The sequence below is a fragment of the Cydia fagiglandana genome, chromosome 5 (genome assembly GCF_963556715.1).
Source record: "Cydia fagiglandana chromosome 5, ilCydFagi1.1, whole genome shotgun sequence".
NCBI lineage: Eukaryota > Metazoa > Arthropoda > Insecta > Lepidoptera > Tortricidae > Cydia > Cydia fagiglandana.
Window position 1 is genome coordinate 6,456,718 of NC_085936.1, and position 25,930 is coordinate 6,482,647.

Sequence of the window (25,930 nt, forward strand, 5' to 3'; positions counted from 1 at the left end):
CAACATTTACACCATTTATAACAGACGTGAAGGGTGCTTCATTGCATTTCCGGGAACATACACAACCTTGATGGCGACAAATCAAACGATAATTGGCACCTACGTAGCCTCATTAAATTAGTCGTACGTCCGACATGCATTAACTTCTAGCCGCCCATACCTCAAACCTTGCCAAGCAAAAAGAAATTTTATTTTGTCAACAGAAAGTTCAAATTAGAATGGAATAAGAGACCTTTTTATAGGTCTCTGGGTGGCTAGAGGTTAAATGGTCGCATTCACTCACACACGTAAAAGCCCAAATTCGGATTGATTTAATGAACGTTCGTGATTTGCCGAAAATATTAACAGAATGACTTCTTCTGCGATTTTTCGTCGCGTTTGGCGTTTGTCGATGTACAGTTGTCATCTTGGCTAGGGCCCAAAGCAATGACAACTGGAAGAAATGCTTAGATTAGAAGTATAGGAAAAGAATCTCCATGTATCAAAAAGTGTCCGTCAAAAAACCTTAAATAGGTGGCGCTACAATACCTAGATAATTTGATAAAAAAATTCAAATATTTGACAGCACACTTCACTCCGTCAATAACGCCTACGTCCTTAGCTACTCTAGCGCTACTCTGGAGAGATCTGGAACTTTTATTTACAACTGACTGATGATGATGATGGACACTTTAAAACTGTTCTACCATAAGCGATTTCGCCCCTTTTACTCTTTACCAACTCTTTACTCCTTGCGTAGAAGAGAGAAAGAGTACTTAAGTACTTTATACTTAAATAGTTTATAGCTGTATAGCAGCACTGCGTCTTTTTTCCAGTGCCACATAAAACAAATCAGAACACAAATGCAACAGCCATATAAGGTGGGCGTTCCGTCTCGACTCCTGCGCAGAAGCCCGCAACAACTGCGCGGGCGCGCCGCCAAATCTGCGATTTTGCCTAATTGACGGGCGGGAACACCCCGACAGGAACACTATTCACAAACAAGACTGGTCATAGACTAGTATAAGCATGATCTGTGGTTTTCTATAGCTGCTACGGGTATCAAGGTTACAAATATACTGGTTTTGAGCTGATGTATTTGATAAACTATGGAAATAACAATAATCGCGGCCATTGCGGTAAATATGTATTAGGTACATAGCCGACGTGTATTCTCTTTTAGTGCGAAACGCTGACGAAACTATGCGCAAATTAACCAAAACCAAACTGATGGTCGTCTATCTCTTTTATTCTTGCGACGAATGTGCAAGTGTGAATGAGAGGTTTTACGACTGGACCAGTTTGCTTTCCGGATAGTCGACCGGTCGAACCAGTGTAAAGCATACTACAGATACTATACATTCCCACCGATACGAAACTTAAGGAACTACCTATGTTGCTTCATTCTACTTACAGTCACTGAATAATTAATAGTAGTCCTGTACATAAAGGAAACTTCCTACAAAACTGAAGTTTGACAGCGGTTCAGGGTCGAATAATGCTGTCCCTTTCTAATATATGGCACATATCCCTTTCGGCTATTTAGAGTTGTCAAAATTCAAACCATTATCTTATCTGTGGTCGTGCACGCAAAGGGACGTCAAGTTGTGTCAACCCTAATAATTGCTCGGAGCAATGCTGAGCTGAGTTTGGCCGAAGTCAGGAGTTTCGCACCCCCGTTACAGGTGCGTTTTTATCAATTGTACCTACCATGTTAATCATTTTCATTTTGTGTTGTCATAAGAGATATGCACCGGATATCCGGTTACTATCCGGTATCCGGCCTATCCGGCCATTATTTTACTAATCAGCCGGATACCGGATAGTGACCTACTATCCGACCGGATATCGGATAGTAACATTGCTTGATTTCGGAGTAAACAAATTGGATTATTTTAAAACAATTTAATCATTCCACTGACTTGCACGCACACTCATTTCGAACCTAGAAATGAGTCCGCGCGAACGTTTACTAGGAAACAGGTCAAACCTGCAGAATGCGCACCTGAAAAACCGAAATGTAGGTATAGTTCCGCTGGCGGAATATTCGGCGGCCGGATACCGGATATTAGGCCGATGGTCAGGCCGAATATCCGGTATCCGGTATCCGGCCAAACAACTATCCGTTGCATCTCTAGACTTGTCATTGTACATTGGTTCAAGCCTTCAAGCTAATCTGCGGCTCGCTCGTCCACAATAAACGATTGGAATACGACACGTATTTGTCTTAACGTTAATCCAGTTTGAGCACCAAAATGTCCGGTAAATGTCCGTAAACAGTTGCATTCTGCGGTTAATTTTACAGACATTTTACAGTTCATTCAAAATAAAGCAAACATTGTATAAAACATTAGCAACAAGACTATACAGGGTGCTTCCTGTAACAGGAGAATTAAATTAAACTAAAGGCTGTACTCCTCAAACCGACCAACATTTGTTCAGCAACTTTTAAAAATTATGTATCCTTTAGACTTCCTCTTTTTCATACAAAATAAATATTGCCTTCAATGTACGCTGACATCAGTGTTGACGTTACTTGTCACGCTTTTAACATAACCAAATTTGCAATACATTGCGTCTTAGAATAAACTTTAAAGTGTAATAAAAATCAAAACATGAGTTATTTTCAAAAGTTGCTTAACCCTTTACCAGGCCCCGAAGAACCAGCGTGTCTTAATACGTACTTTATATGCTGTTGCAACCGTATTGAACGCCTTGTAAAAAATGTATTTATGAAAGTCGGAGATCTTCCTCTAAACCAGAAATAAAAATGTGGGTTACGGTTATCCCATCGCCTGTCTAAGTAATGAACTGTCATACTAGATTTTGTCTTATTATATTCTTGATCAGGCCAAGGGATATATTCCACCCACATCTTATATCGGTTATAATAGTCAAGGTTTAACTCCAAATCTCCTACGAACCATTATATCAATCACTGAAAACATTATTTTATGATCTTCATTCATGGCACGCTTCAAAATCCAATAATATATCTTTAGCAGCCATTTAAATCCACTTGACCAGTGATGTTAGTGGTTTGTTTACAAATTCGAACACTTTACTGAATTTAAGAAAAACACAAGCAGATATATAGAACCATTTTTTGTTATTTTCATGATTTTAATGATTGTAAGGTAATATAATCATATATTTTGCTAAATACTCCTGCGTCCTTGTGATATGACCAGAATTAGGATGTGGGATGACTCTATCCCATTGCCTGGCTAGAATTTGCCTGTGTGGGAACTATTCTTCCCATGACCCGATTAGATTTTGGGGCTCTTTGGTTTTTGTTATTTATTTTTAAGTATACAGGCTGTATCAAAAATACGAGTAGGTACCTAATTCGTTTAAGGGCATTCTCGGTACGTATTTATTTTTTGTAAGTAACACAGTCTCACACCTAGACAGGCAATGGGATAAATACTTACCTCATTACTTTTTGGTTAAAAGCAACACAATTATTCAATTTTATGATACTATCTACAAGAAGAAATTCTTCAGGGAAAGCCTTTAAAAGGAGATTTTATAGCTAGGTACATGAATTCGCTCTAGGTTGAACACAAAAACTGTTTTATTACTTACGTGAGTTTTTATGACATGACAAGACAATTTACCGGGCCATGGGAAAAATAGCTCCCACACAGTTAAACTCTAATAAGGCCATGGGATAATGTCAACCCACATCCTAATTCTGGTCATACACAATAATTCATGAATATTTAGCAATGTTTACGATTACATTTGCTTTCAACACTCAAAATCTACAAAATATCAAAAAATTGTTCGATCTATGTACTTCTGTTTCATAGAAATTATGGAAAGTGTTCGAATTTCTCCGTAGTTTGCTGAAATTAGCGTTCAAGTGAATTGAAATGGCTGCCAAAGATATATTACGCAATTTAGAAGCGTGTTGTGAATGAAGATCATAAAATAATATTTTCAGGGATTGACAAAATATTTTGTAGGTGGTTTGGAGTTAAAACCTGACTACGGTAACCGATATAAGATGTGGGTGGAATATTTCCCTTGGCCTGGTAAAGGGTTAACAAATGTTGGTTAGTTTGAGGAGTACAGCCTACAGTTTAATTTATTGCTCCTGTTACAGAAAACACACTGTATAATCCTATATTATTTATTTATTTATTTAAACTTTATTGCACAAAAGAAAACTTATCGTACAAAAGGCGGACTTAATGCCAAAAGCATTCTCTACCAGTCAACCTTAAGGCAAAGCAGATTGTATCTTTATACAAATAACCTGTCAGAGAGTCCTTATGGCAAGGATAAAGTGGTACCTTTTGATTGCGAACGTCACGAATGTTGGTCAGTATGAGGAGCCTACATTTTATTTTTAAATATACTTACAACATACCTACTCCCACACTATGAAAAGACTTAATATAATAATTATGCCTCCGAATGAAATAAATACACTGTAATGGCTCCTCTACACGATGGGCCAACGCCGGCCACTCCAAGGGAGCAAGTAGGTACTCGCTACCCGCGTAGGTAGCCTTCCCCGCGTACGCCGTTCATGCAAAGTTTTATTTTGCCAAATAGTAAAAAACCGTTGTTGAAAATGACCCAAATTATGAATGTTGTCTCGATGTGGCATTATAATAATGTAGACGTAAACTTAATAACATGAATTTTTTTTTGTGGCAGATACATGAAGTTTATAAGAAAAAAAAAGATTAAAAATAAAAGCGGTGGATGAATTTGACACACATTTGTTTGAATAACATATTATAATATCCTATGAAGTACAACACTTCACTTACCGACTATAATTTTATTTTAGGCATTTTAGGTTCACTATTAGGTATTTATTAAATGTCATTATACCCGTGGATGAAAATGACACAAAATGCGTGTGTACGTCAGAAGCCACTTTGCTTTTACAGGGAAACAAAGAATTTCATCTCGAATATTCTTTTTACCGAATGCTGTTTAAAAAAAGAAATACCTAAATTACTACCTAAGCAAATACCTAGGATGACACAAATTATTATTATTAGGTTTAGTATATGGTCTGAAAACTATATGTAAAAAATAGGCAACATTAATAATCTTATAACTTCAAAAGTTATTGCTATCGGACTACTAGTTTCCCGTCTGGGTTGGAAGGTCAGATGGCAGTCGCTTTCGTAAAAAATAGTGCTTACGTCAATTCTTGGGAGTAGTTGTCAAGCGGACCACAAACTCCCACGAGCCGTTGAAAAATGCCGGGATAACGCGAGCAAAACAATTATTTTCAAAACTATGTAGGTACCTATATCAGTGACTCCCCCGGGATGACGTTTTAGCATTTAATTTTGGCGTAGAGGGCAATAAACGCGCAAGATGCGCTCATCAATTTGTGAGGGCGGTCTGTAAAGTTCAGCGCTTCAGTGGCAGCTGGGTGTTGTGCCAAATTAAAAGCATTAATTCCACTTTACAATGTTTTCGACATGATATTTAAACTGATCGACAATGTAGTGTGTTAATCTTTGCTCTGCCTACAAATTTACTTTAGGGTGATGATACATCCTCGAGCGGTCCCAGTAAGTACATGTCATCTTGAAACTTAAGTCTTTGTCAATAGAGGCGACAGCAGGGTGTCATTGTCGTCGAATAGAGATGTTGGGCTAATTACGTCGAGCACTAGTACATACCACAACCTTATACATTCATAGTATTAGTAAACCTACGAGTTGTATAAGTGTCATCATTATTAGCCGAAAGATTTCTATTGCTGGACAAATGCCTTCCCCCGCGTTGGTCGGCGACTGTGGTTATCCAACGGTTCTGTTACGTTAATAGTCTGTGGTTAGTCTGCAATCTTGTCATCCATGTTCTCTAACCGGGTCTTCATTGTTTCCCAAAATCTTTCAAGTCATAATGTAATAGTTTGCTCGCATTTTCGTTAGTCATAATTTATTTGGATCAGAAACGCGTATCTTTTCCGAATTGCCATAACACCTAAACCTAAACTACTAATAGTCGTTATTGGCAGTTCTCGACAGGTCGCCAGACTGGACTTTGACACTATTGCACCAGTAAACTTTAACGGATCACCAATACAATTTAGTCACAGTGTTAAGGACCTAGGCATTATGCTCGACAGTTCGTTGGATTGGAAAGCGCAGGTTTCTGAGGTCAGCCGAAAAGTTATGGGTTCTCTTCATTCACTAAATAAGCTAAAGCACTTTTTGCCTATCAAGACTAAAATTCTCCTTATAAACACTCTAATTCTACCTATAATTGATTATGGTGATGTGTGTTATCCTGACCTAACTGAAGAACTTCTCAATAAGTTGGATCGCCTTCTCAATAACTGCATTCGTTTCATTTTTTGTCTGCGTAAATACGATCATGTCTCTGCATACCGCTCCCAGCTTGGCTGGCTTCCCATCCGTCAACGACGCAGTGTTCGCATGCTGTGCACTCTATACTCTGTCCTCAACGATCCACACTCTCCTGTATACCTCAGGTCCCTCTTTCAATACTACGGCGTTTCTCGCGACCGTCAGCTTCGCTCTTCTGGCAATATGTCCTTATCCATCCCTCCACATCGCACTGGCTTTATGTCAGATTCGTTCTGCGTGCAGGCAGCGCGCCTTTGGAACCGACTCCCCCTTAGTATTAAAAATGCCCCAAACAAGTTCGCTTTTAAGAAATCGTTACGTGCTTTCTTTGCTGGTAAAATGAAGGATTCCTAGTCTTAACTATATAAGTTATATATTTTATTGTATATATTTAATGTTAGGTATATATATATATACCTATATATATATATTTATACATACATACATAATATGTAAAATTGAATAAAAGCAAAAGATACATTTTTTAGTTGGCAATATATATATATGTATATTTATATTATATGTATCGTGTATATTTTGATGTACTTGCGTATGTATGTTAAAATTCTTTAAATTAGCGTTGCGTTCTTATATTAAATTTTGTTAGTATTAGTAGCAGTTGCACCGCCCACAATCTCTCTGCTTTGCCTTAAGGTTGACTGGTAGAGAATGCTTTTGGCATTAAGTCCGCCTTTTGTACGATAAGTTTTCTTTTGTGCAATAAAGTTTAAATAAATAAATAAATAATATAGGATTATACAGTGTGTTTTCTGTAACAGGAGCAATAAATTAAACTGTAGGCTGTACTCCTCAAACTAACCAACATTTGTTAACCCTTTACCAGGCCAAGGGAAATATTCCACCCACATCTTATATCGGTTACCGTAGTCAGGTTTTAACTCCAAACCACCTACAAAATATTTTGTAGGTGGTTTGGAGTTAAAACCAGGCCAAGGGAAATATTCCACCCACATCTTATATCGGTTACCGTAGTCAGGTTTTAACTCCAAACCACCTACAAAATATTTTGTAGGTGGTTAGAGAAATATATACAATAAAATATATAACTTATATAACTAAGACTAGGAATCCTTCATTTTACCAGCAAAGAAAGCACGTAACGATTTCTTAAAAGCGAACTTGTTTGGGGCATTTTTAATACTAAGGGGGAGTCGGTTCCAAAGGCGCGCTGCCTGCACGCAGAACGAATCTGACATAAAGCCAGTGCGATGTGGAGGGATGGATAAGGACATATTGCCAGAAGAGCGAAGCTGACGGTCGCGAGAAACGCCGTAGTATTGAAAGAGGGACCTGAGGTATACAGGAGAGTGTGGATCGTTGAGGACAGAGTATAGAGTGCACAGCATGCGAACACTGCGTCGTTGACGGATGGGAAGCCAGCCAAGCTGGGAGCGGTATGCAGAGACATGATCGTATTTACGCAGACAAAAAATGAAACGAATGCAGTTATTGAGAAGGCGATCCAACTTATTGAGAAGTTCTTCAGTTAGGTCAGGATAACACACATCACCATAATCAATTATAGGTAGAATTAGAGTGTTTATAAGGAGAATTTTAGTCTTGATAGGCAAAAAGTGCTTTAGCTTATTTAGTGAATGAAGAGAACCCATAACTTTTCGGCTGACCTCAGAAACCTGCGCTTTCCAATCCAACGAACTGTCGAGCATAATGCCTAGGTCCTTAACACTGTGACTAAATTGTATTGGTGATCCGTTAAAGTTTACTGGTGCAATAGTGTCAAAGTCCAGTCTGGCGACCTGTCGAGAACTGCCAATAACGACTATTAGTAGTTTAGGTTTAGGTGTTATGGCAATTCGGAAAAGATACGCGTTTCTGATCCAAATAAATTATGACTAACGAAAATGCGAGCAAACTATTACATTATGACTTGAAAGATTTTGGGAAACAATGAAGACCCGGTTAGAGAACATGGATGACAAGATTGCAGACTAACCACAGACTATTAACGTAACAGAACCGTTGGATAACCACAGTCGCCGACCAACGCGGGGGAAGGCATTTGTCCAGCAATAGAAATCTTTCGGCTAATAATGATGACACTTATACAACTCGTAGGTTTACTAATACTATGAATGTATAAGGTTGTGGTATGTACTAGTGCTCGACGTAATTAGCCCAACATCTCTATTCGACGACAATGACACCCTGCTGTCGCCTCTATTGACAAAGACTTAAGTTTCAAGATGACATGTACTTACTGGGACCGCTCGAGGATGTATCATCACCCTAAAGTAAATTTGTAGGCAGAGCAAAGATTAACACACTACATTGTCGATCAGTTTAAATATCATGTCGAAAACATTGTAAAGTGGAATTAATGCTTTTAATTTGGCACAACACCCAGCTGCCACTGAAGCGCTGAACTTTACAGACCGCCCTCACAAATTGATGAGCGCATCTTGCGCGTTTATTGCCCTCTACGCCAAAATTAAATGCTAAAACGTCATCCCGGGGGAGTCACTGATATAGGTACCTACATAGTTTTGAAAATAATTGTTTTGCTCGCGTTATCCCGGCATTTTTCAACGGCTCATGGGAGTTTGGGGTCCGCTTGACAACTACTCCCAAGAATTGACGTAAGCACTATTTTTTACGAATGCGACTGCCATCTGACCTTCCAACCCAGACGGGAAACTAGGCCTTATTGGGATTAGTCCGGTTCCTCATGTTTTTCTTCACCGAAAAGCAACAGGTAAATAAATATCAAATATTGTAATATTTCGAACATAAGTTCCGAAAAACTCATTGGTACGAGCCGGGGTATGAAGTCGCGACCTCCGGATTGAAAGGCGCACGCTTTAACGCCCTCTACAACGAACGGGTGACACCGGTGGATCGGTATTAGTATTAGTGAGTGTGTTTATCGCGTAAACCCGCCAACCATATGAACCATGTAAGATTCTTGTGTCTATGGTATGGCGTCAGATAAACGGGTGATACGATACGAGAGAGTAGATAATTTTGCTGTTAGGTAGGTTTATAAAAATAACAGTCACATTTACTTTACTTTATTCTTTGCTGGCCTAATACCGCTTTAATGTAGACTTCAACTTCAATTAGCGTTGGTGTTTATTATTAACTTTTGTGCTCATGTGGAAACAGTTTTAGTCAATCGTTAAGCACCGGTGTCAATGACCGCTGCGCACTATATTATGCGACCTAATAGTTTAAAAATAGATGGCTTGTACTAATTACGATATTTCTAAGGAAAACAAATTGAATTTTTATCCCTAATACCTATAATGGAAACGGTACATCCTTATTTGCGATTAGTGTATTAGGCTCTTATTCGAGTGGTGGAATCATAAAATAAATCCTTTAGCTTTCTAGAAACCTTATATTATCTTATATCTTTCTAGAAACGTTTAAGAATTGTCAGTTAATAACGTGTCGTCATAGAGGTACCATAATATAGAGATGACACGGGGGAGGGGCCAAACGACCGAACGAGATGCACTTATGGAAATTTCAGTAGGAGTAGCAGAGAAAGCTGCAGAAAAGCGGTGTTATTGCTTGTCCTTGTCACAGTCTCACTTATTGTTTGTTCACCACCAAAAATTTAGTATGGTTTATGGTGGGCAACAAATAACCCGACTCAATTAAGTAGATTGTTTTTGGTATGTTGTCAGGAATGTTAAAACGTGTTTTTAATATTGTCGCTTTGCGTATGTTTTGTCCCTCACGTAGGCACGCGTATACCTAGCTATCTATGTAATGCTAGGTCTATGTGTGTCGTACTCGTACAATGGGCTACTCTTGTTTATTTCTAAAATACTTATAAGTAAAACATACTTTCATACATTTCGAAGTACCTACAGCATAATACATTTTAAAATATTTTTTTTATATTAAATTAAATCTCTACTCTGACTTTACATACAAAACGACTTTGTGCTATTTTTGACCGGGTTAAATATTGAAAAAAAATATACAGCATCCGTTTGGCAATTAGTAGTGATTCCAAAGTAAACATACAATGACAAACACTTCGGAAAAACTATTTACAGTACATATGGTCCTATTTTTCCGCACTAGTGCGTAAAATAGCACTTTTCGTGTGATGTCAAAAGTTTAAAGGGCCATATGTACTGTAAAACGTTGTACGATACACGTGCGAATAGGTAATTCGTAACTCGTGTCGATTTAAAACACTCCCTTCGGTCGTGTTTTAATTTATCGCCACTCGTTTCGAATTTCCACTTTTTCGCACTTGTATCGTAAATAACTATTGTTGGTCGTCCTCAAACAACAAAATTATTAGACACGTTATAATTAAGAATATCGCTAGAATTGGACCAAGAAAAGTCTGCAACGATTTTGATAGCATACGCAGTGAAAGTGTTATTTATACGTCATAATTTCATAGAAGTTTGACGTTTAAAATAACACTTGCACTGCGTTATGCTATCAAAATCGTGGTAGACTTCCCTCGGTCTAACTCTGGCAATGGAGGACGAATACATTATAAAAATATTGTTTAAAAATATATACAGAGATGATCTCTTTTGCCAATATAATATCGGACACAAGTAATTAATATCTATAAACGTTGTGTTTCTCAAAAATAATTTGTTGTGCTTGCAAACAGTTTTCATAACCAAAGTAGATGGCGCTCTAGTATGGCGTACAGTACATAACTTCATTATACTGGAGTATTAGCTGTCACCTAAAATATTTGTAGACATTTTTTTTGTTTAGCGCATTTTAAAATGTAACATTTTAGTAGGTACGTAATAACAATACAGGGGGCCGATTTTTGAAATTCGACCACTCGATTTCGTGTATTTTGTTAAATGACATCTCCACTACTAGGCGTTTAAATTCTACTAATAGAATTGAAATCGAGTGGCCAATACCACTAGATTTCAAATATTGAGCGTCCGTATTTCAAAAATTAGGTTTTCCACCGATTTTCGAGTGACGAAATCGAGTGATCGAAATTCAAAAATCGGCCCCCAGTATAAAAGACATTACTTCAACTATTTTTTTAATAAAGCCCAAACAAAAGAAACTTGAAGGTACTGTAGGACACGTGAGGCACAGTGATAACACAAGTTTTCTTTATTATTTACCTTTTCTTTATTTTTATTTTTTTGGTAAGCAGATATTTGTTCCTGAGTCATGGTTGTTTTCTATCTATTTACGTATTAATTTCTTATATATATCGTTGTCTGAGTACCCACAACACAAGCCTTCTTGAGCTTACCGTGGGGCTTAGTCAATTTGTGTAAACATGTCCTATAATATTTATTTATTTATTTTATTCATTTATTTATTCCCTCTGTCTCTGAGAACGAGTAAGAAAACAAATGACGCATAAAGGATGAAATGCCTCAGACAATGGAGCGATCACCTCGACATTGTGCACGTGCTATTTGCGGTACGTAGGTGCGTAGCCTCACTAGTATTGGAACTATTTGGAACGACACTTCATAAAGTCTCTAGTGTTGAAAAATGCGGCAAACTCAACGCTCTTTGTAGTGTTAAATAGCCTATAATCAGCGGACGGTTAAGACGATTCGAATGACATATCGTTTGTCATATTATAATGAGTACTTTAGACGTTTTCTTTTTTTTTTTTTTTCGATGTGGCGCGCGCACAGCTCTTGTGAGCAAGGACCCCGCTAAGGATACGGGCGAGCCTTGCTCATATGTATATCAGAATATCAGTCAGTTTTCCCTTAGTCGCCTAATACGCCACCCACGGGACGAGATGGGGTGGTGCTATTCTTTTCTGATGCCGGCACCGCACGGCACTACTTTAGACGTTATTAGGGAACAGATGAACATACATACAATAAACATACATACGGTCAAAATCATAACCCTAATTTTGCGTTGCCGTAGTCGGGTAAAAATGGGGTGGGTATTAAAATTGACATATCATTTTGTCGCATAAGAAACTTGGAGGATACAACCAAACGGAGACGCCTTGTCTGTAATTTTCTGTACAAAACAGTTTGCCGATTTTTGCGGGGGAGGGGTACGTCAAATGTATACTAACGTAAAAATAGCCATGTCAGATAAACGTCAGGCCATACATGTGTACCTACTTATTTATGTACCTTTGTTTTTCATTAATCGAAGGATGTCATAAATATTTTTCTATGAGGAAACGGCTTATATGCAATAAGGAACGTTAAAACACAACACCTAACTAGAGAAAAAAATACGCATAATCACCGAGAAGCGTTACTTACGTTTTCTAATAAAAGAAAAGTGGAAATACAACGTTACTACTATAGTGCCTCGTCCCGGCTTCATACGCGTTACACCAAACTTTGACAAGTTATACACCTAAACCACTATTTAAAAAATTCACTATAGGGACCGTGCGCGTTGGAGGGTCTGCCATCTTGTGGCCTGAATCAGAAACATACTCGTATGTGCACATGAACATTGCCCAAGCATTGCTACCATCTACCGTTCTCGTAGGTATGATTCCACTGTACATAGTAGGTCCTGCCAGCTTGTGGGCTACATCGGAAGCGTAAACGACACATTTACGCCTCGCGCCCAAAATCTGACGGCTCCTATGCTGCCCCCTATGCATGGAGCATTGATATGTGAAAACCGCATGAAAATACGTTCATTAGTTATAAGATGTAGTCAAGGAAAACTTTTCCTTTTCCTTATAACTAATGAACGTATTTTCATGCGGTTTTCACATATCAATGAAAAGCTTTCTCGACACAACATTTTATCATTACCTGAAAAGAACTTGCTACGGACTACGGCGTAGCACTCCGTAGAGGACACATAAGGTCACTGGCAATTACCTACTATTTAAAGTTGTACCTCCATTTTTTGTGTTATTAATTGGGAATTTTCATAATTCAGAATCCTATTTCTATCCTTACCGAGAAAAAAAATTACCCCATTTAATTTATTTCGGTTACATACGTTTTGAATTCAAACAAAAAATGTATGAAATTTTGGGAACACTTCTTTTCTCGTATTACGAGTTGGATCGAAAGAGCTCGTGATTCTGAGGGTGGCGGATAGGTTTTGGTGATTAGCGTCACTTGCATGCCAATAAGCCGGGATTAACCGGTTAAACCGTTAACCCAGTGTCAAATTATACTGGTAACCATGGTAACTCCAGGTTTAACCGGTTAACCCCGGGTTAGTGAATAGTGCAAGTGGCCCGTAAATCGGAGCATCACATACCCGCTGTCATTAGCTGTAGTTCCATTAATCACTGGACGTGGCGTGGTCAGAGGAATGCGAGATGTATTGTGGCCTTTAGCAGTCGAACAAATGATCGACAGTGGGCCTGGGTCAAACAGATCACTGTGTTACGTTCTTTCCTGTGGACATACACAAAGTTAAGGGCTATAAAGATTAATTTTCTTATTTAATCCTTATCCACGTAAAAAGGTCCTCCTTTTATTTACAGAACTATGATAAAATCATTACTTACATGCCCACAAGCTGTTAACTATTGCCCACAGGAGAGAAAACTAGCGTGTTCGCGCGAACTGTACATTTTTCTCCCCTGTGGGCAATAGTTAACAGCTTGTGGGCATGTAAGTAATGATTTTATCATAGTTCTGTAAATAAAAGGAGGACCTTTTTACGTGGGTTAGGGTTAAATAAGAAAATTAACCTTTATAGCCCTTAACTTTGTGTATGTCCACAGGAAAGAACGTAACACAGTGATCTGTTTGACCCGCCTACTGAAGTCAAGCGATACATCACTATTATGTATCACTATTCCAGCCGGGCTATTAGCACATGATTGGCCCGACAGTATCTCGCCGTAATAAGACTACCCGTCCTTCGTTAATAAATACAGTATGAGTATGAGTACAGTTAGAAAAAAAACCGGGCAAGTGCGAGTCGGACTCGCGCACGAAGGGTTCCGTACCATAATGCAAAAAAAACAAAAAAAAAGCAAAAAAAAATACGGTCACCCATCCAAGTACTGACCACTCCCGACGTTGCTTAACTTTGGTCAATAATCACGTTTGTTGTATGGGAGCCCCATTTAAATCTTTATTTTATTCTGTTTTTAGTATTTGTTGTTATAGCGGCAACAGATATACATCATCTGTGAAAATTTCAACCGTCTAGCTATCACGGTTCGTGAGATACAGCCTGGTGACAGACGGACGGACGGACGGACGGACGGACGGACGGACGGACGGACGAACGGCCGGACGGACGGACAGCGAAGTCTTAGTAATAGGGTCCCGTTTTACCCTTTGGGTACGGAACCCTAAAAACGGGTAGTCTATCTCGCGGCGAGATACTGTTGCGCCAATCATGTGCTTGGCCTACACTCTACAGGCATAGTAAATTTCATAGCATTTTCAGTGCAGCGTAGTGGTGTTAACGGAATTGGTAAATGATTAATTAGCGTTAATTACGTTAATATTAATCTTAATTTACCATTTCAGTTTGAATTTTCGATACCAATTCCGTTAACACCACTCCGCTGCACCAAAAATGCTATAACATTTACGATGTCTGTGATTCACTACCTACAAACTCAAATTTCCGTGCGCGCTCGGCTCGTGATTGCTCTGAGCAGGGTGCATAGCCAACATGCCAATCGTTGACGCTTCGTAGCGAGTGAAACGTAACTATCACTGTCGCACTAATATATAGTGATAAAGAGAGATAACTACGCTTCGCTAAGGTGTGAACGCGTTAACGATTGGCATGTTGGCTAAGCACCCAAGAATGGGTTAGCCCGGTCGAAATATTTTACAAATGACGCCACCAACCATAGGCTTTACCTTTCAATCCTATGTAATGTATAGTGTCAAAAATTATTGGTTTTGTTTTTGGGATTGCACCTATGGTCTGAATGGATCGCCCTATAAATAAGCCAAAGACTAGAGACGTGTAAAACCTATGCAGGCACCATCTCTATAGGTAATCCCCTATTACGACTGACAATCATTACATTACGACATTCAATAATTATGCCAAACCAAGGGACCCGGCTTGGGGTACCGACTTTATTTTATATCTTGTGCTCCAAGAAATATGTCGTGTGACTTTGGCCCGCCATTATTTCGCGCTGCGCTGGAGACACGCGCGCGCCATTTTTCATCCACGTGTCGCGACGGACGGGCTAATTCGTTATAAACAAATATTTCGCCGAAGGTCACGATATTGCTCTATAGAAATGCGAAAAAGTTTGAAAAAACGATTTTTATTAGGTGCCTAATTTATTGAATTGCGCAGTGTTTTAATTAGGAACGAATCATTCAGAAGACCTGGGTACACTGTTCTAACAACATAACACAAGTTATTTTCGAGGAGGATATACCTTCATACAATACCAAAAGAATGACAGTTTAAAAGTCCCTTTATTTTTAATTTAATCCATTTTATTTTGGTTTTTATACCGCCAATAAATGTACCTAATATAATGCAAAAGTGCAATATTTGACAATACATAAACATTTTAGAGCTCGCTTGAAACAAATCTTCAATAAATAAATGACATATATATATATATATGTACCTTAGTATTCGTACAGTCAGCTAAGAAAGTGGTCTACCACTTTTCGACTCTATAGAGTCATCATCTGATTGACCGTACTTAAAGGTAGGCTGACTGTACGTACCTAGGTTATCATGGTACAATTCCATAAATAATTATTTAAAATAATGGGTTTATTATACACCGTGTTTTTTTTGATTTCCGTTAATTTCAAGGGTGCATTCCTGAGCTTAAATTAAGTAACTTTCTCAAAGACACCGATATTCTAATTAACTCCATTTCGGAGATAATCAATAATTTATTTTTTTCTTATAAAGCCTCTACAAGCGTGTACACTTGCCTTAGGGCCGGTTTACATATTGGTTAGTGTTTGGAATGAGTTCATACATTTGCTACTAAACTTAAGTACAATCTCGGTCGATCGATGTTCGAAATGACATTGATATGTCACAGATTTCAATTGTTTCGTTGAGTTAAATGTAATGCCCGTATTACAACAACGCTATATGCTACATTTAATTACTTTTTAAACTTAATATTTTCTTTTAAAAAAATCAAAAAAATATTTTTTTTTTGAAAATTAACTATGCCAATTACTTCACTTAAACGTTTTTAATTATACCCCGAAGTTAACGGAATTAAATAAAAACACGGTGTATAATTATTTTACATACTTTTGTAATGATTTCAGATTTAAATGCTTTTGTATATTATAAACTAGTACCTACAGTAATTCATATTATCCTCCCTGGGGGAGGAGCAAATATCGGGATATTCGGCAACATTAACTATACATCCGAACTATTGTGTTAGACTAGACGAGCATGAAACAAACAAAATAGCAGATATAGCGCTATAAATCAAATCTCTGAACCTCAACTACAGTTCATCCAGTCTATCTAAATAGTCTAGCACGATCTCGAGATCCCGAGTGACCGAATTCGCGTTTATTCACGCCCGCGATATGTCCGTCTAGTGTTAATTATATCCGCTGTGTTCCATTTTCGCGACGATACGTTTCGCTTCCGTATCGATGATCGCCAGTCGAATGTGATCGATGCGAATTTAATTTGAGGTAATAGGAACGGAACATCACGCTAATTTGATATCGAGTTTGCGTCAAAAACCTGACCGCTTAGCACTCGGAGTAATTAACAACGGAGACGCCATGTCTAAAATTTTCGGTACAAAATAGTCTGCCGTTTTTTGCGGGGGAGGGGCACATCAAATGTATAGGTACGTCATGTCAGATAAACGTCAGTCCATACATATGGTTGACCATTGGCCGCCTATTTTCGACAGAGGGGAATGCCTGTTAATGGCGGCTCCAAGGCTTAGCATGACTTGCGTTATCGCACGCGACTCCAAACTTGAAGTCGCGCTCGATAAGTATATGGTGTCGCGCGCGACAAAGCAAGTCTGAAGTGTCTGTACTTTGCTCAGCCATTGGTGTCAAGAAAAAAAGGGGAAAGTCATGTGAAGAGAGCGAAAATAATCAGGGAAGTAACCCGCAGATTGAATTTTTGTTTGACTCTAATAGCAGGGTGAACTGGCAATTCTCAGAAACTAGGCAAACTTCTTGGAAATTTTCGGTAAATTTAGGTACCACTAGACAAATTTCAACAGGTCATTCATTAGTTATAACTTAAAATTTAACTACCCACTTATGTATACTTTGACTTATTCGTTTAGTTTTTAGGAGCCATTATTTTAGGAGTAACGAATAATTTCATAACACCTGAAATTTCTTAACTTGTTATTTTCATATTTTGACATTTTTTACTATGAACGGGGTACAATTTTGTGATTGAAACGTGAAAAAAGAAGAAGAAGCAAAGTAAAATAATGTTTGTTATCAAATTATTACCCGTGAGACCAATTAATAATCCTAAAACTTAAATTACTTACTACTCTATTATTTTTAAACCTTGGAAACCTAGATGTTATAACATTCTAGAAAGTATATACAAAAGTTGAAGCGAAAACAGGAAATTTTGCTTATTTTGCATAATTGAACTCATAAACTTTATGGCTTACCTATTCTTATATTCATAATGGCCATCTTCCGTATAATAATAATTTAACGAGAGTCAGTGAACGGAATCATTTTACGCGCGTCGTGTGGTGCCGGGTGCGGCCTACATGCAATTTACGAGAATCTGAAAATGCGCGGTCATTGCCGTTGCGAAAATTTAAAAACTTTGGGGAAAATTAGAACAGCCGGGTCATTCTCTGAGAATACGAGTATGTCTGCGGTCGTGTCTAAGTAATTACCACGGCTCTTATCATACACGTTGTATGGATCGCGGCGATTAGACCGCACGACCGGAGACATTATTTTTTGAGAATGACCCAGCTATCGAAGCGCCGACGCCGACCAGGGGGCCGATTTTTGAAATTCGACCACTCGATTTCGTGAATTTCGTTAAATGATATCTCCACTACTAGACGTTTAAATTCTACTAATAGAATTGAAATCGAGTGGTCAATACCACTAGATTCCAAATTTTGATCACTCGTATTTCAAAAATTAGCATATCGCCGTTTTCCACCGATATTCGAGTGACGAAATCGAGTGATCGAAATTCAAAAATCGGCCCCCTGTTTATTTTACCGTCATTTCTCTTCCTATAAATGAAAGACTAATATAGATCCTTCATCTAGGCAGTATCTACGTAAGTATACAATACAAGTATACTAGCTACATATGTGTAGTTAGCAGTTGCAAAAAACAACTTTGGTAGAGTAGGTACACTTTTTTGCGCTGGGATTTAAATCCCAGCCCGCTCTAGAATTATTTGTATCGTTCATTTCACAAGAAGATAAAAATGAAACCGTCATAATTTTGTGGAATTCGCATTTCTTAGAAATCGTCTGAAATAATTTTCTTTCAAATCTAATTAGGATTACAAAAGCTCGAATGTCGCACTAGATTATACGATGGGGAAAATAGGCGTTTTACGACGAAGCCTCAAAACATCAATAGACTTTACAATCTAGATAGAATATTATTCTGATTTTAATTAAAATTTAGCACAATTAATCCGCACTCGAGTGTTGCAACGGTCATAAACGAAAACGACAGACAGACTGTTGTGGGTGGGCTTTCGTATCATTCCAAATGCTTGTCAACCAGAAGAGAATCGTTGGCTCGAACTAACCACTATAAGAGCTCTGTACGATTACGCATACTTTTCCGTTGACCTGACGTTACAGTGGTGTCTGTAAATTTGGCTCGCTTCGCTGGCATGACCAATGGGAATATGGCAGTGGGCTATAACTATAATCATTAATACCGCTTTGTATTATGCAACTGATAGCCAAGAATAGATGGCTGTGCGATAAAAGAGAACAGAGTCACTGTCTTAGGGCGACGTACCATTTCAAGAGACAATTCGAGAAGTTCAACTGTTTGAACCGTCGTACCTACTTTTAAAGGCCGTACCATTTTTGCTCAGTGAGTTTGGGCTTGTTACTTTTTGGATGCTGTGGATTTACATTAGAAACACATATATAATGTTTCAGCCGCCCAAACTTTATAGTTTTTTGTAAAAAAAAAAACGAAATAGTCCCCAATCCACATTGGGTCAACGTGGGGACTATAGCCCAAGCCCTCTCGCGAGTGTGAGGAGGCCTGTGACCAGCAGCCAGCACCACGTATATAGGAAATAGGTACGATCATAGCGAAATATTTTCAATGTTAATATCCAGAGAGGAATATCGGGACTATGTTTGTATTGAGAAGCAGTGAATTATTATAATTAATTTTATATTATTGTTTACTTCAGTACCTTGGCCACAAATTCTATTGATCTATTCAAGGGACTTCACCACCAACAAATCACAAATTGTGCGTACTATATCTTCAGTACCGCTTACCGCTGCACAATGACCTAAAAGCATCAATAAATAATGTGCGACAAAGACATGTTTGTGAACCGTCATCTAATTCAAGAAACATTTTGTCTCGCTACCACTATAAACCCAGAGTTCCATATCAACTAACCATGATAGCAGATCACACACTCTGGTCAGCAAGCGCACTAGCCCGAGTCAGGCGTGGCTCACTGCTCGATTTGGTCGCTTTGTTACAAGTAGCTGCACTGCTACAAGTACATCCGTTCCACACCAATTTTGGTGGCTAGCCATAAGCCGCACGTGGCGCTGTCGCCACCTAGCGGCCATATCTGTAACAGACACGTTTTGTTAGAGAGTGAGTCTTCTGTACCTAGTACTATTATTTATTCTGTGCCCGAGTGCTCGACTTGCCTGTGTCTGCATGGTTGCAGTCCAGCGGGCTTATGATGGTCGTGCTTATAGACGAAATAGTGTGATAATAACAGTATCCGTCCTTTTCAATCGTGCGATGTTTAAAAGTGACGTTTTCTTTATCACGTCGATAACTCTGTCCATTATACGCCCGTGCGATAGGCAGACACTCATATTGGCACGTCTGTGCATATTGAGTGATCAGCACATTTAATGTAGATCTTGCGCCTCCACTCGATAAGGGATTTCCTCTTCGATCACGTAGAATAAGTATATATAATGTTAGTATAACAAGTATTACGGGTTTAGAGGGGATTAGAGTGTAGAAGCTGGAAGGTATTACATATGTCAACCGGTATACTGTGTTTCCTGAATCGCCCCTTCCCACCCCGGCGCTCCGCCTATTACATGGCGACCGTGACACGTGAGGACTCTGCGTGAGGATACTGCGAGTGTAAGATAAGATCATCATGGACGACGACGGTGAAGAGGACTTTGAGGACGAGCTAGCGGCGTCGAACTTATCCAGTGATTTGTAATTGGTAATCAACAGTACCAAAATGGGTGGTCAGAAACCGAAGAACGTGGTCGTAATAGTGACCGTGGCCGGTATCAACATCGCTCCATTGGCTTCGGCGGGTTTGGATTTGACGGAGGTTCGAGATGTATGTCGGCGGCTACGCGTCTGGGTACGCATTGCTGCCGGGTGCTGGGCTGCTGGGAGCGTCGCGTCGAGCGAGGTGGACATTTTTAAGGGTATTTTGCGTGTTTTGTGTTTTTTTATGTGTGAATTATTTTTCTATTTAGTTAACGTGTTTTAAAGGAGATAAGTGAATTTATTAGTTAAAGATTGTTGTAAAGAAGTTGCAGCTGTGGATTTTAAAAAATCGTGTTTAAAACGGTAGAAAGATTTGAGTATTTACTCTTGGAGATTCAGGGTAATAGTATGGTCGGATAATTACCGATTTTTATTTAAAGACGTCTCTTTCTTTGCATTCTGAAAATGATTGTAACGAATTTATTTTTGCACACCCAAACTATAATCGCGGTACGATTAGTGCGAATCAGCAAGGTCGAGGACGGGTGTATTTGTGCGAGTAGGCAGAAATCAAAGAGTTGTTGTAGGTCAGATGGATAGTGTAATGTCAATGTTATTCAGCACGTGACTTAGATTAATTAATTTGTTTTTTTCGTGTCTAACGAAGATTATGTAAATATGTGATCTTATAATACTAGTAATCACGTAGTGGTAACTTGTTCAAATAAGGAATTTATCAGATATGAGTTAAGAGTTGCTAGTTTAGGATTCTAACGGATTATACTTAAACAAATAAACTGGACACGACACTCTGGTACTACGTCTTTAAAGCTTGGCCAGCCTAGAGTAGTAGATATCATAAATAGGACACAGGGAGATACAGAGTTAATAATTTGCGCGAGTAAATAATGACGAGATTGATGGAAGATGCGTAATAGCGAACCGGTAAAAATGATACTGATAATGGTGTTGGTGTGAACTCTATAATTTATATAAATCAAGATTCTCCATGAACGAAGGCACGCTTAGACGTATCGTTACGAGACTTGATTATGTTATGGGAAGGTCCCAATGCAGACATTAGGGTTATGGCTCATTGTGGAAAAGGTTAATGTAGTAGAGTTGTTATATATTAAAAATGAGCTCAAATAAAAAGTATGTTACGAGGTGAACTAAGTAAGGTTTTTCGCGCGGGACAAGATGAATTACCTATGTTATGTATGAATTATTTCGTTGTTAACGAAAATTACCGATCGGGAAATGATTGAAGTTATACTAAAGGATTTATTATTGTTACTAACTAGTGGACATGCTGGTAGTACTAAACGGATTGACGGTATCTAGGAGTACGAGTATTATTGGAAAAAACTACATTATATAAAACGATGTATAGATTCTCATAAGCAGGATTTTAGCAGTAGACGTTTGTCGAGAGATAATATTTCTATAATTATAGCTACCTATCACAGCTACAACATCTTTTGCGAAGCATTTTTTTAGATTACTTGGACTTGGATAAAGCAGACCCAACACTGTGAAACGAAAATTATGATTGTTTGTTATTGTTATTTTATATTGAACTATAATTGTTTTATCACTTGTATAATTTGTATTTTATTCTGACTTGTAAAATGTACTTGTATTTTTACCAATAAAAATCTGTATTCTGTATTCTGCAGGATGTAAGACAAGTATATTATAACTTTGAAATGTGAAATATTAATTATGAAATGCAATGTTTGTGTTAGAAATAGGTTTTTAAATCAAAGTATGTAGGTAACATATAAAATACTACATTATAAGTCAAACATTGTTAATTTTAAGATAGGTGATTTAGTATTAGTTAAGAATGAATGTTACAATAAAGTAAATGACCTATATTTAGGACCATATTAAATAAAATAAATGATAGGGTCAAATTTAAAGGTAATTAAAAATAATACAGTATTCTTTAGTACATAAGAATAGAGTGAAGTTGTATCACCGATAGTGTTCTTTTCAGGGGAGGGAACCCCCTACCTTTTCAGGGGAGGTGCGATAGGCAGACACTCATATTGGCACGTCTGTGCATATTGAGTGATCAGCACATTTAATGTAGATCTTGCGCCTCCACTCGATAAGGGATTTCCTCTTCGATCACGTAGAATAAGTATATATAATGTTAGTATAACAAGTATTACGGGTTTAGAGGGGATTAGAGTGTAGAAGCTGGAAGGTATTACATCTGTCAACCGGTATACTGTGTTTCCTGAATCGCCCCTTCCCACCCCGGCGCTCCGCCTATTACACCCGAAGCCCTTATAAAATAGAATAGATGACATCGTGTTGGCGCGCTCGCTTCCGTGTGTACGGACGGACCTTGGCATGTCGCGCGTTTTATTAAAATACAGTTTTAGATACAAACAAAGGAATTATTTTAGGGTCTCCGCTTAAATCAACATCATCAGCTGCCCCTTTCACTCTGTCGGCAATTTTTGTCATTCCAAGTGGTTCTAATAGTTTTATTACTATCGCGATTTTTAGGGCTTACCTACTTACATGAAACTGCCCACATTTATTTTAGCTACGTGACATTCTAACACCGTTGGTTAGACCATAATATGAATAAGCCAACTACACTATGGCGGCGCTTCGTACATTTATATTTAGGCCTCTTTTCGAATAGGTACATCACTTATTAACCGGTGTTTAACAAGAAAATCATGTGTGGAAAAGTCACGTAGCCTGTTGTACTAGACCCACTAACGAAGTCCGCGTATTGGGGCTATAGAGTTCACGCAGTCGTTAACGTAAATGTCATCTCGTGGTAGCCGTGTTGTACTTCTTTTCAAAAGCTACATATCAATATTTTACGTAATTTCAGGAACAAGAGTGACGTACATATACTAAACTGTTTCCTAAATATCAAAAAAAAATCTAATCATTTTCCATTTTTTAACAAAATCCGCCACAATAACTGTGAGAATCTCTGCACACTCTACATTTATACAATAATAACAATTTACCTACTACTGCATTACACACCTGCTGCAGAGGTATTAATAGAGAGGAAGTTATTAATAAACATAGTTCAGCGAAACGTCCTCTAGCAATAAACATAGACATTGGTACATTTGGTACCTACTTACTACCTCTGCGCCTGCGGTGATGATGCGACCGTAATACATGCAGTAAACTCAGGTAACTACAGTATGATCCTATTTATAAAGTTGTTTAAATTACATTCGTTTATTTTGAGCTTCGATACTTTATTATATTGTATTTTTTACTCGAACATTAATCGTAAGTTGAGGACTAAAATTAGGTACCTACCCGAATATGATAAATTTATATAACATGATAAATTTGTTGAAGAAATGAAATCGTTATTTTAATGAACTCATGACAAAGATAGTCAATGAAAATGATAAATAAATGATGATGATATGCTAGCTAGAGAGAGTCATTCAGTTTTTAAAATTTGTTATTATTCAGATAGTTTGTAATATGCATTTTGAGTTGTGTCATCATATTCTTACTAGTACTTACTAGCGCGTGCGGCGTTGTATCATAACAACAAAACAAGTTCAAATTTTATTCTTAGAATCGGCCCCATGAACAAATATACTCGGGAGATTTGCAGCAATTTCTAAGTTCTACTACCTATAAAGGAGGTATCAGTGCATAATTATTTATACATATTACATTGCATGACAGTATATCAGTGCTCGAGTGGAGACCACGGACTAGCAAGCGCAGCGTAGGACGTTCACCCACAAGATGGACAGACGACCTTGTTAAGGTCGCCGGAAGACGCTGGATGCGGGTCGCTTCCAACCGGCACGTATAGAGGTCCAAGGGGGAGGCCTATGTCCAGCAGTGGACGTCTTATGGCTGAGATGATGATGATGATGATATCTTAAACTATGCCACGTTTACAGTCTTTATTGTTTTCTCGTCAGTTACCATCCGTCAGTTACTGCATTGACACACCCCCAGACACCTTAGATGCCAATAAAGGCGCACGGACAAGCTGCATTTATATTGCACTGCTGATTTATTGCAAGATGGGGTCGGAGTCACTATTTATTTGTGTTACACGTCACTGACAAGTTGTCAGAGACAATAAGCGTTGGAATTTCAATATGATGATACGAAATTGAATATAATTGGGTCAAAAAGATCACTGTGTTACGTTCTTTCCTGTAGACATACACAATTTAAGAGTTAAGGGCTATAAAGATTAATTTTCTTATTTAACCCTTATCCACGTAAAAAGGTCCTCCTTTAATTTACAGAACTATGATAAAATCATTTCTTACATGCCCACAAGCTGTTAACTATTGCCCACAGGAGAGAAAACTAGCGTGTTCGCGCGAACTGTACATTTTTCTCTCCTGTGGGCAATAGTTAACAGCTTGTGGGCATGTAAGTAATGATTTTATCATAGTTCCGTAAATAAAAGGAGGACCTTTTTACGTGGGTAAGGGTTAAATAAGAAAATTAACCTTTATAGCCCTTAATAACTCTTGTGTATGTCTACAGGAAAGAACGTAGCACAGTGATCTTTTTGACCCATTTATGTTTACAAATTTACAAATGTTTAACGAATTTCATTTATCTAGTCTAGTCGCAGTTCAGGTGATTTACTTAAAACTACCCTTGGGGGTCGGGTCGGGTAAAATTAAGACAAGATTTTGCTGCAGTTACTTCATAGCGTATTCTTATAGAAATAACTAAGGTTTACTCGGGTAATACCGAATGTCGAAAACTGTCGGATAATTCCGAAATGAAACTTTTATTATGATGGAATTAAGGGTGATTTTCATCTGAATTTCGGAATTATCCGACATTCGGTATTACCCGAATACACCTTACTCATTAAGCCAAAATATCTGATATTTGCTAATTTAACTACCTGTGGCTCCGTCCCATCAGGTTTGAAAGCTGCTCGTACAATAAACTATTCGACTACTTACGTCAGATCGGAAGACCCTAAACGAGGTACTTATTTACAAATGCTACGGTTTACAGTTCACAAACACATTTTATGTGCAACAGCTATTTACATTTCATTTAAACTGTACCTAGTTATAGTAAATACATCATGTTAAATAACCCGAGTAACTCAACATCCTGCCGGTTGCGAACTCAATCGCCCGCGTATTGGTGCTAATTTGAACGTTTAAAAGTTGCAACACGTCAAAAGCTGACCGAATATTATTCCTATTAGGTATTCACGCGAGTGCAAGCGAGTCCTGTTCTCACAAACCAGTCTTATGTGACCTAAAAATCAGTAAAGTCAGAGAT

General features: G+C 38.2%; 1 long non-coding RNA gene across 1 annotated transcript; it reads right to left on the bottom strand.

Moving 5' to 3' along the window:
• Positions 1-2,599: 2,599 nt before the first annotated feature.
• LOC134664351 (uncharacterized) lies at positions 2,600-3,681 on the bottom strand. The gene is made up of 2 exons (XR_010098240.1): positions 3,545-3,681; positions 2,600-2,917 (listed from the first exon to the last, which is right to left on the bottom strand). It is a non-coding gene; the product is annotated as an uncharacterized LOC134664351 (long non-coding RNA).
• Between the last annotated feature and the right edge of the window lie 22,249 nt (positions 3,682-25,930).